The sequence below is a fragment of the Artemia sp. Qi Xiang Cuo genome, chromosome 11 (genome assembly GCF_049724085.1).
Source record: "Artemia sp. Qi Xiang Cuo chromosome 11, ASM4972408v1, whole genome shotgun sequence".
In the NCBI taxonomy this organism is placed as follows: domain Eukaryota; kingdom Metazoa; phylum Arthropoda; class Branchiopoda; order Anostraca; family Artemiidae; genus Artemia; species Artemia sp. Qi Xiang Cuo.
The window spans coordinates 1,314,868-1,327,929 of NC_142804.1; the positions used below are offsets into that span (position 1 = coordinate 1,314,868).

The 13,062-nt window shown below is 35.6% G+C and overlaps 1 protein-coding gene across 1 annotated transcript in view; it reads left to right on the forward strand.

Annotated features, from left to right (window-relative positions):
* LOC148946513 (tRNA dimethylallyltransferase) overlaps positions 1-13,062 on the forward strand; it is a 296,612-nt gene that overhangs the window by 107,872 nt on the left and 175,678 nt on the right. The gene's annotated exons all lie outside the window — the stretch shown is intronic.

Here is a 13,062-nt window from a genome sequence, read left to right on the forward strand (position 1 = left end):
AGCTTAAAATTAAATGCCGCTTAAGCTTAACTCTTACCGAATTAGTTTGATAGGCAAAGCCCCTTTTGAGTTTTCATTATGTTTAAAATAAAAAAAGAAAAATGATAAAGCTTAAGCAGTTCTACCAGGGCATTGCTCTCCTTCTTGAATTTGAATGCTAGGTTCGTTAATACCCCATTCACAATGAGATTTCACTAATTCTGAGACTTAACAAGCGCAATCACATTTTTCAGACTTGTCTAATTCGGTGCAAAACTCTATGAAAAATTGCGATGGGCTTGAATTAGCGCTCGCTAAATATCAGTATTATTAAAATCCCACTGTGAATGCGGCATAATGTAAACCAAAATCTTTCTACGAAAAATTAAACAAGAAAAACCGGTTTTAATTTTGATAAAACAGTGAATAAATACAAAAAAAAAACACTTAATTAAACAAACACGCTCCCGGACGTGGGGCCGAAATATTCGGAGTGTATTTGTTTAATTAAGTGTTTTTTTTATTGTATTTATTCACTGCTTTATCAAAATTAAAACCCGTTTTTCTTGCTTAATTTTTCGTAAATGGAAAAACATTGTGGTATATGAAATTATCAAAATTTTTCTAGCCTCCGAAATTAACAGCGTATTCCCTACACAAAAACACATGACGGAAAACGTGCTTTAATTTTAGAGGGTCCATATATGTGGCGGAAAGAAATTTACCTTTGTTTGGAGTGACCAACTCTTTTGGGCTTCAATTGTCGGCAAAAATTTGCAATATGAGCTTTCTTTCCATTTAAAGGCCGAAATTTACGGCACCAAAACTGTCTGAATTTTAAATATTGGCTAAAGGGCGACAGAAGCGGGTTAAACCAGAAATATGACTTATTGTCTGTCTGGAAGGGAATAATTGCAAACGCTGCTCGCAACTTTTTAAGCAAGATGTTTGATATTGATATGATGACTAAGGAAAATTATAATAAACTGAATCAGGGATAGTGCCAGGATTTTATTTCTGAAGTTAAGGCTCATTTACAGGGGAAATTTTTGCTGAATTTGTTGAATTTTTGCTTAAATGCTAGTATGTAATGTGTGCCGTGTTAGGTAATTGTATAGAATCCTTTCTAAAGCCCTTTAAATCCTTTTCCATACCCCCTGGGGTGTGTATACCCTGTTTAGGAACCCCTGAGTTATATTTCACCTTTAAAGATTGTATAACTAGTTCCTTCTATAATTCACTCCAGTTAAGATTTGTAACAAATGCGAAGCGTCCCTTAATAGCAAGTTAGCTTTAAGATACTTTGAGTTGGGTCAGGTTCAAGAAAATAGCCTTTGAAGTTTATAATGGCCCCCATATAAACCGTTGTAATGACGAACCTGGACGGTTGTGCAACGTACAAGACGGACATCTTGAAAATACCATTCAGTATAAAAAAAAAAAAAAACTAATTTTGGGTAATGGTGGTTTGAAGTTGCTTGATTGTACGGAAATAGATATCAGGGCAAGTTTCATTGGGGGGGGGGATCGGAATACTTGCAAGTATGATATGGGTGTTACAGCTAGTAAATAGTAAAATAAAGTCGGAAGTAAGTGAAGCTTAAATATAGATGTTCATGAGGAAGTGTACGGTGAGCAAAATTGTGCTTTTATTTGTGACTAAAAGATTTCGGGGTGTTCCCATTTGAGCGCTTTCCCATTTGAGCGCCACGGAATTTTGTTCCATTTGAGCGCCATGGAATTTTGTTCCCATTTGAGCGCCACGGAGTACCATTTGAGCGCCAAACCCAAAATTGTGATTTTGCGGTGGATGAAGCGTGGTTTGCTGCCACATTGACCTGTAGAAATATTTATTGCCACGAAGACAACGAACAAAACTGAGGATTTTATTGGGTCAATGGTTGTGAAAATAACTTCCATTTATAGTATTATAAACTAAGTAAATATATATAGTATTTATGTATACCATATATATTTACTACTAAAGGTATATACAGGTACTTATGCATTATGCGGTATCCACCGCTATATACTGTATGAGGAAAACAGACATGAAGACCCGTCGGTAAATTTTTCGCAGTTGATATTATTGACATAAGAATAAAGTAAACATACCACTCGATACCTTTTTTATGCTCTTTCCAAATAGAATAATCATTTTTTCTGATATGAATTTTACCCCCACCCCTATATATACCAATTCATGGTATTTATTTGCATATTAGGGGGTGGGCAAATTTTATTTCTGATGTTAATGGGAGTTAAGTTTAAACTTTACCCCCACCCCCTAATGTGCACATATATGCCCTGAATTGGTATACATAGGGGTGGGGGTAAAATTCATTTCCGACAAAAATGATTATTATATTTGGAAAGAGCCTAAAAAAGGCATCGAGTGGTGTGTTTACTTTATTAGTAAGTCAATAATATGATTTGAGAAAAATTTAAATGATCACCTAGCTATATCACCTAACATACGCAAAATATTATCTGGCGCTCAAATGGGACACAACTGAACTAATTAAAATACGGCGCGCAAATGGGAAATTCCCATTTGCGCGCCATGGCGCTCAAATGGGAAAGCGCTCAAATGGGATACACCCAAGATTTCAATATTTGTTGATCAAACAGTTCGTGGTAATGAGCTGTAAGTAAGAAGCGACGCTTCTCAATAGTAACCGAAACTCTAAAAATGGAATTTTAATATCAACTGATATATCAAAAGAGGCTTATAATCTTGATTCCAAATAAATGAGATTCACTAAGTTCAGTGTTGCCCATCAAAAGCTACGAGCCTGAGAAAATTCGCCTGATTTTCGAAAAAGGGGGAAATAGCCCCTAAAGGTCAAGAAATAAAAACGAAAATCTCACCGTCAGATTCAACGTATCAGAGAACTCTACTGTCGAGGCTTATAGCTTCCTTCTGTAAAAATGTGGAATTTTGTATTTTACGCCAGAAGAAAGATCAAGGATGCGTGTTTATTTGTTGTTTTTTTTTTTTTCAGGGGTGATCATATCGAATTAATGGTCCTAGAATATTGGGAAGGGTTCATTCGAACAGAAATTAAAAGTTCTAGTGCTCCTTTTGAGTGACCAAAAATATTGGAGAGCTGCTAGCCCCCCCTCCCCCTCCCCTTTTTACCCAAAGTCGTCCGATGAGAAGTTTTAGATAGTCATTTTGTTCACCTTAGTTGAAAATATCCAATGACTATGCCTTTGGAGATAACAAGACCCCCCAGCCACTGGGGAAAGGTCTTTAAGTTATGAAATTTGCCCATTGTTTACGCATAGTATTTCTTAATGGGTAGTGTGCATACATATTTTGGTTTGGGGGGGGGGGTTAAATTTTCGGGGGAATCACCCTTCAGATGCTTCGGGGGGACGAGCTTTTCCGGGGAAATGTTGAATAGGGGAGATATTCTAAAATTCCTGTACGAAATGCTTTTTAATTGTCTTACTCTCTCTTTGCCGACTCAATTTTGCATGTGGAGTTGTTAAGGGTAATTGTCCAGGATGAATTTTCGTCGGGATTAAATTGCCTAGAGGGTCTTTCCGTGGATGAGAAGAATTTTTCCTTGGTGGGGGAGACGGGTTTTCTGGCATTATATAAAATACGATCAGAAATTAAACGAAAAAAAAAAATTTTCAATTGAAAGTTGGGAACAACAGTTCAAACTGAAAATAAACAGAAACTATCATGCATATTTGAGGGGCTGCTCCCTCCTCACTACCTCGCTCTTTACGCTAACCTTTCACTTTTCGTCCCAGTTCTTTAAGAACGACTCCTGAAACACAAGGATAGCTTAATTATAAAAATAAGATTTTTTTTTACAAGTACTTAAAAACTTCAGCGTGAAGAGAGAGGTAGTGAGGAGGGGGCAAATCCCCTCATATTCGTAGTAATTTCTGTCCGTTTTAAGTTTGAATGCTTCTCCTTACTTTCTGTTGAAAAAACTTTTTTATTTATTTAATGTATACTGACATAAAAGCTGTAGATAGTTATATTGTTCAGCAACTAAATAAAAGAAGATAATCAAGAAAGGAGCAAATGCGCAAAAAACACATTTTCAAACAGCTCCAATCAATAACACCTATAAATCAGAGCCGGTGTTTTTCTGGATCTGTTTAGATTTTGGGTGTCTAAAATTTGCTTAAATGTTTTTCTAAACTTTTTGAGCTAGTAGAATTTTGATCAAAGAAGTATGGACAATCTGTCGACATAATGTAAGGAACTAACGAAAAGAACTCGAGACAAAAAAAAAAAAACAACCAACAATGTTCTCAACTCATTTTAAACTCGATCGGACAAATACGACATTTTTGTTGTTAGGGAATAAACTTTAAAATAAAAAATATATATTAATTAATGATCAAATATTAAAACAAATTATATGAGAATATGCGGTGGGTCCAAATTTTGATTATCGTATTCCGTGTTAGTGATTGATTGTGACAGATTTTTCTCATTGGTAGCGGTTCATCCTGTTATGAATTCCCCTCGTTAGTGGCTTCTTTTCTGTTCTATTATCCTAGCTGGAAACTATGTGTACATCTGATGTTGGAGCTTATATGAAGAGAAAAAAAAAGAGAGAGAGAAAAAAAAAGAAAACTGCAAAAAAGTTACATTCAGTGTTTAAAGCATATTTTTGAAAATCATTACCATTTTTTGGATAGACTTTTTAATGTTTTTAAGATCTCATTTAGGCTAAGCCGCTTAAAATTTTGCAAAATAAAGCAGTCAGATACAGTACTACTACCGTTTGTACTGCTACTAACAACTCACTGCAGCACAAAGCCACGCGAGGCCAAAACAGCTGCACGCGCTCCTCCTGAAGCCTAGTCTATAGAAAGATTTACTCTTTACTCCCCTTCCATGGAATTCCGATTGGTACTTGTGTAGAATCCAGTAAACATGCAAGAATTGTATTGAAGATCAGATAGGCATTTTACCAGGTAATGCCTAGACGCTGTATAAACAAATGGTTTCTCACTCTGGGAACTATATTTAAACTTTAGTTTTTTTGGGGTTTAGGGGTAGTAAAATGTACCTAGATTAGGTTAGGTTGCGTACTTAATATATGCTATGCTTTACCCCCCCCCCCCAAAGTGCAAACATATAGCCCAAATTTGTTTCTGAACTATTATATTTTCATCCTATTTTGTATTATTTCATTAGCATTAGCGAAACTACACTTCTTGCTTGTTTTCTGGATTCTACACAAGTACCTTCCGATTTTCTTTTTCGTCCTCCCTTATGACCTCTTCCCATTCGTTTTGGTGTTAACCTGCCCCCAGCTTCGTTAGGCCCCAGATGAGTGGCTAGAAAGTTCAATCTTTGGCAATCTGTCAAATTTCCTTCCTAAAACGGGTCTTACCCATATCAACCTTTCCTTCATTATAACCCTATAAATTAGTACCGAAGCCCATTTCTCGTACAGCTTGTTGATAATCCCTATCGTTCGAGAATTTCTTTGGAAAATATTTAATAATTCTTCCTATGCCTTTCGAAGCGCAAATTGAGCGACTCTGTTTTATGCAGTTGGATTTGTTTTCTATAAATCAGGATTAATTTTATTTATTTATTGTATTTATTTAATATCAGTTATTGATAAAAAAAAACTCAACAGAAATACAAATACATTATCATATACCCTGCTACCACTCCCTTAACACTCCACACTTAAGTTCTTCCATAACACACCTCAATAAAATAAAACACTACTTTTAATAATTTAATACCAATTTAATATATCAACTGCATCCTATTACATTAATACTACTACTAACAACTCACTGCAGCACCAAGCCGCCTGAGGCCAACACAGCTACGCACGCTCTTCCATTCCAATCTATTTAAAGCCTCCCTGTTTACACCCGCCCATGAAGTTTCCATTTCCTTTAAATCTTTCTTTATGACGTCCTCCCACTCCAGACGAGGACGACCTGCTTTACGATACGAATTTATTATGTCAAATAACAAGAATTAAATGAGACACAATATAATTTAAATAATCATTCTTCCTTGTCACTTATTTATTAAAATAAGTCACAAAATACTGTCGACAAGACAATCTGTATTGATTGGTAGCCATGGGCTTACAAGGCTTGAATTTATTCTGGTGCCTTCTATTACAGCCTGTTCTTGCCGGTTCAGGGAACAAATCTCGATGCCTGCTTGACTCCAATTGCTCTGTCCAAAGGCCATTGTAAGCTGGTGTCGCCTGGCATCAAGTCCATCTAGGCCTAGGATTTTAAGGCTATCATCATAATTCGTGAATTCCGGACCTAATATCACACGGGTAGCTCGTTCCTGCACATTCTCAAGGTCATTTCTTTGCTCTTTACTTAGCCCCGGATGCCACACAGGGCAAGCATACTCTAAAATACTTCGAATCTAAAGTTTATGAAGAATCAACGGCGAAAAATGAGTAAAAATAAATCGTCGCATTATAACTAGATTACACAAAGTTATATTCGTCTTCTTAGTACAATTATTTAGATGATCCAACCATGACATTTTTTCGTTAAAAGTCAAACATAAAATTGTCATATTATTTACAATTGGCACATTTATATCACTTTGACTAGGAACTTCTGTTTTTTTTAACGAGACTCTCATAAGTGCTGACTTTTTCCTATTACTTGAAAGCCGTTTTCTTCACAGTCAGCCTCCAAACGGCGAATTATGCCATCCGTACTAATGAAGGATCCTAGCTTATGAAGTATCTGCAATGACAAATCATCTGTAAACTTTCCTCTCTTTTCATGCTAAGACACAACATTAAAAATAAAACAGGTCCCGTTTTGGTACCTTGGGGTAAAATCTCAAGAAAATCCGATTGCGCTCCATCAACAACAGCACACTGTTGCCGTCCGTGTAAAAAACTATAAACTATCCGAATTAAAAAAGGTCTATTTCTGTCATTGACTGAAGAATATCCGGATGGCTTGATTTGTCGAAAGCCTTTTCTAAGTCTGCTTGCAATATTTCTACAAATGCAGCTTTATTTTCTAGATGCTCCAGGGCTTCTTCCACAATTTTGATGAGATAATGTACTGTGCTAGAATCTTTGATAAACCCATCAAACAGTTCGTGGTTACGAACTGTAAGTAAGGAGCGACCCGGCTCAATGGTAACCGAAACTCTAAAAAACGGAATTTTGATACCAATAGATACATCAAAAGAATCAGATTTTAATTCTGATTTCAAATATATAAGTTTCATCAAGTTTAATCAAAAGTTATCAAAACTTAGGCGCCTGAGAAAATTTGGCTGATTTTCGAAAAAAGGGGGAAAGACCCCCTAAAAGTTATAGAACCTTAATGAAAATCACACCATCATATTCAGCGTATCAGAGAACCCTACTGTAGAGGTTTCAAGCGCCTATATACAAAATTTTTGAATTTTAATTTTTTTGCCAGTAGAAAGAAACCGTGTTGGTTTTTTTTTTTTTTTTTTTTTTTTTTTTTTTTTTTCAGGGGTGATCGTATCGACCCAGTGGTCCTTGAATATGGTGGGAAGGCTCATTGGAACGGAAATTATAAGTTATAGTGCTATTTTCGAGTGACAAAAACAGTAAACTGCGACAAGGCCCCCTCCCACGCTCATTTTTTTCCCAAAATAATCCGATCCGAATCTTGAGAGAACCATGTTCAAAATGATCAAAAAAGCTGTAGCTACGTCAGTTGAGATAAACTAAGCCCTTAAAGCTCCCAGGGGAAGGCTGAAAGTTATGAATTTTACCCAATGTTAACATATAGTATTGGTTATTGGGAAGTATACAGACATTTTCAGGGGGAATTTTTCTGGTAGTGGGGGGTGGGGTGCCCTTTTTTGAGTGACCAAAATAAATGCAGGGAAACTAGGCCCCCTCCCACGCTTATTTTTTTCCCAAAGTCACCCGATCAAAATTTTGAGATACCCATTTTGTTCAACATGGTCGGAAATATGATAAATATGTGTTTTAGGATGACTTAATCCCCCGAAGTCCCCAGGGGGAGGGCTAAAAGTTATGAGCTTTACCCAATGTTAACATATAGTATTGGTTATTGGGAAGTATACAGAAGCAACATTAGAACTTAAAACGAACAGAAATTATAACGTATGTGAGGGGGTTCTCCCTCAAGTCAATACCTCGCTCTTTACGCTACAGTTTTTTTTAGTGCTTTCAAAACAGCTATCTATTCTAATTAAACGGCCTTTGTGATTCAGGGGTTTGTGAATCAAATTTTTTTTTAACTTTTAACGTGAAGAGCGTGGTATTGACTAAGGGGAGAACCCCCTTATATACGTAATAACATATACGTAATTAAAAAAACAATAAAAAAAACAAGCGATACGGCTCAATAGTAATCGAAACTTTTAAAAACTGAATTTGATATCAATAAATGTATCAAAAGAATGTGTTTATAATGCTGATTCTAAATATATAAATATTACTAAGTTTAGTATTACTCATCAAAGGCTACGAGCCTGAGAAAATTTACCCGATTTTTTAAAGAGGGGGGAAACATCCCCTACAAGTGAAAGAATTATAATGAAAATCACACCGTCAGATTCAGCATATCAGAAAACCCTATTACATTTTTTGCCAGAAGAAAAATATACGAATATAGAAGTTAGTTACGTAAGTTAATTTGTAAATTACGTCATAACCAAATTTAGAGACATCCATTTAGCAAAAGAAAAGTAAAATTTTTATGCCAGTCTTATTTATTCATTCAGTGACGGTTAGCCAAAATAGAATCTGCTTTAACTAAAAAACGATCAGAAATTAAATAAAAAACAAGTTTTTTAAACTGAAAGTAAGGAGCGACATTATAGCTTAAAACGAACAGAAATTATTCCGTATATGAAAGGGGCGGTTCCCTCCTCAACGCCTCGCTCTTTACGGTAAAGTTGACTCTGTCTCACGACTTTATTTTTTAAAACAATAAGAAACTTTAGCGTAAAGAGCTCGTAGTCGACAACAGCTCGTAGTCGGTATTCTGAGAGCCTTCATATATCTGATGCGGTATATCATTTCGAATGTACATACCTACTCTTCCACGAGTGATGATAGCACCTTCCTTGTTTAACCTACTGGTGATAAGAAAATCATAGTTGCTTATGTGGGTGTTAAATTCATCGACTGACCACGTCTCTGTTGTACAGCAAATATCAATTCTATTATCATTTACTGTTGTAGAAAGTTCTGTCACCTTATTGCTTAGAGACTGGGCATTAACAAGGAGAAAAGAGTGGAGGTCGTAGGAACTTGCTTTCCGTTTAGCCCTAGACGGTTGGCCAAAAAGAACAATCTTCGGCAATCTGTCATCCTTCATCCGCACAACGTGCCCTAGCCATCCACACCTTTCTTTCATCATAGCCCTAGAGAGCGGTATTGAACCACATTTTTCGTATAGCCTATTGTTTGAAATACGGTCACTCAGCGGGGTACCCAGAACAATCCTTAAGCAATTTCTCTGGAAAACATCTAGCAAATCTTCAGCCGCTTTTCGGAGCGCCCATGCTTCAGAGCCATATTTGACCACTGTCGTCACTGTAGCTTCTAATATTCTAAATTTGGTTTGCAGACTTATCTTCCTATTCTTCCTATCGTTTTTTTAAACTGTGAAAAAACACCCTGAGCCTTGGCTATTCTACTTTTGACATCTTCACTGCTCCCACCATCTTTACTAATAATACTACCAAGGTAAGTGAAGCTGTCCACCTGATCAATCTTTTCATTACACAACTTCACCTTTTCATCTTCACTTATTCCTAGCCTTAATGACTTAGTCTTCTTAACTTTAATTTTCAAACCTATTCTAGCACCCTGAACTTGCAAAACCTCTAAAACTTCATTCATTTTGCTCACACTTTCATCTAGGAAGGTTATATTATCCGCATAATCTAAGTCCAGGAGACTTTTTCCTCCCATATGATTCCTTGGTTTCCCATTGCCTTTCCTTTGCCCCTTAAGACAAATTCCACCAATATAATCCATGTTAAGGGGGATAAAACACAACCCTGCTTAACTCCTGATTTAATACAAGACCACCTGCTAACATCATGTCCTACTTTAACCACAGCGGTGTTATTCTCGTACATAGTACTAAACACTTTAATTATTTGTCTGGTATACCATACAAGGATAAAACCTTTGCTAAAGCTCTCCTATCAAGATAATCGAAAGCTTGGTCATAATCTATAAAACTGAGGACCAAAGGTGTTTGAAAACTCAGGCACTTCTCAATTATAAACCTAAGGGTGAAAATTTGGTCGACACATCCTCTACCTTTTCTAAAACCACACTGTTCTTCTCTTAAAGCTTGGTCTATGGCATCTCTCAGTCTAAAAAGTATCATATTACTAAGTTATTTACTACCTACAGAGACCAGACTAATCCCTCGATAATTATCACACTCACTTTTATCACCTTTCTTATAAAGTGAATTAATTAAGGTTTTCCTAAAATCATTAGGTACTTCCCCTTTTTGAAAAATCATTCATAATCTTCAGTAACTTATTTCTATCCTCAGAGCCACCATATTTAAGAAACTCAGTTACCACCCTATCAGCAACTGGAGCCTTATTATTCTTTAGTCCTTTTAGTACTGTCACTAATTCCTCCTCACAAAACAAATCTTCCTTCACATACAATGTATCACGAACTTTTTAATTTTCCTCTATATCTCTTCCTTCAACTGTATCTCGGTTAAGCAAATTCTCAAAATGTCGGCCCATCTCTCTTTAGTTTTTTCCTTATCACCAATTGCGGCCCCATTCCTATCTTTAACTGGGTCAAGTCCGCATTGAATACTCGCACTCAATTTATTAATATGCCAGCACAATGTTTTACTATTATGCCATCTAGCTACATCTTCCAGATCATCGGCAATGTTATCCATGGCCTCAACTGCACACCTCCTTAGTTCGTGTTTTAATGCTTTCTCTACTTTCTTTATCTTCCTTTTGTTTTCATATGATCTATCACTAAGGTAATTCTTGTACAAGTCCTTTCTCCTTTATATTAAACATAACGCTTTTTCACTAATAATCTTAGCTTCAGTTTTAGCTTTCTTCCCTATTATGCCTTCAGTAACTTCACAAATTGTTTTTTTAATAGTATTCCGATTATCTTCCACATTATAAAATTTTAAACTCTCAAGCTTAGTATTCAACTGTTCCTGGAAAGTGGTTCTCAAATTCTTATCCTGGAGTCTACCAACATCATAACTTCACCATTAAAATCATATTTACAAAACAATTATTTCTTTAATAAGCCTTTCAAATTCACTTAAATTACTATTTCAATATTCTCATTTAACGAATTCCATAGCTCAGCCCCTCTAAAAACAAGAGAAAACCGTGACCTAGACGTAACCAAATTATTAACATAAATTTTATTCATTGACCTTGTACAATGGGAATGAAATTCATTAACTTGCGCGAACACACTTAGAAAAGATGAATTTTTTTTTATGTAAAAAGATGATTTTTTTTTTGCATTAGACACTACTGTTTTTTTTAAGCCAATTTGACTTTCGATTCCAAATACACTTTAGAAAACCGAGTGAGGCGTTGCCAATACCCCCCAGGATGTTGTATAACGCCTTAGTTTACACGATTTAAAAGATTGCTTTTTATTAAATAGTTTTGGAGATCTGCCAAGAACCATGAGGTGTACCATACACATCGTCTTGTTTTACATAACTTAAAAAAACTTTTTCTGTAAAATATGTAGATATCGGTCTAGGGCGGGGGGGGGGGGCTGAAAAACCTAGTTACGCCTCTGGCTGCATATGGTATCATTCATAATGCGCTATCTTAAAATATTTTAAAATACTATTTCTTAATATAGTATAATATCTTAAAATTTTTTACTCTAGTCAGTTTTGGCCTTTTTTTTTATGACCAGGCATGACAAACTAATCACTAGGGTCATGACATCCATAGTCGAAAAGACAACAAAACGTAGGCTGTATTGCGGACAAGCACTATTAATTTGTCTACTTCCAAAAATCACCGCACCTTAAATTCAGGAAATTCTTTGAAGAAAAAAAGAAGTCCTCAAACAGCTTCTCTATAACACACATCATCATTTTGTCATTAATCATGTGATAGGCGTAGAGATTATCCGCCAAATGTGACGTCTAGAGCTGATTTATCAATTTTTGAAAAAAGGAAAGAATAAATACTTTTGGGATAAATAACAGGTCTATTATTATAGACAGATGGATATATTAGCACAAAGCCAAGTGAACTGTGGCTACAAAGAGCAAAAGTAAAAAAGAAATACCCATTATAATGTTTGTTTTCGCAATCACAATTGTCCCTAACAATCTCCTGATGCAGTAGAAGCAGAATTTATCCGGAATTGCGAACTAACCAAAGTAAAAGAACGTTTATTTTTTATTTTGAAAATTTTAAAAGTGGAACCTCCAAAAGCAATTAAAGGCTTGAAACAGTATTTCAGATTTTAAAACAAGCATTAAACTTCAATGCAAAACTTATAACACAAAAGTCATCCTTAGTTATTTCTCAAACGAAGAAATTGGAATTTTAAGCCCAAAATCCACAACAACAAATTTTCCAACAAAGTTTTGAATTGTTTGAAATTTCATCAACATTTTTCTCTTAACTAACGCGAAATAGAATTTTTAGCAATTTAGAAGATAGAAAACCAATAACATACCCTGTGTTTTGACATCCTATGTTTACGTACCCTGTGTTAGACTGGGCATTATAGTTTAGTCTTTGTTTTCAAGGATAATTTTTGTATATAGTTGACCAGAAAATGTGTGACCAAAATGAGACAAGTATATTCATGAGTAAAATTTTCACGCTTTACTCGAATTCCCCCTATCTGCATAGGTATGAAACGTGTTATGAAAAATTGTCACCAGTAGGGTTTCAATCTGCTGAATGAAACCCCGAACCCTTGGCAATCAGTTAAATAAGTCAAATAGTTGACATGACTTACTTAAGAGTCCTACTTTCTAATATTTCTCGCTTAGCAAGGTGACTAAGTTAGGTCTAAGGTTAATCTTTTCAAAATCATTTTGTACATTTTCTTTGGTGGGGATATACTTTCTGCC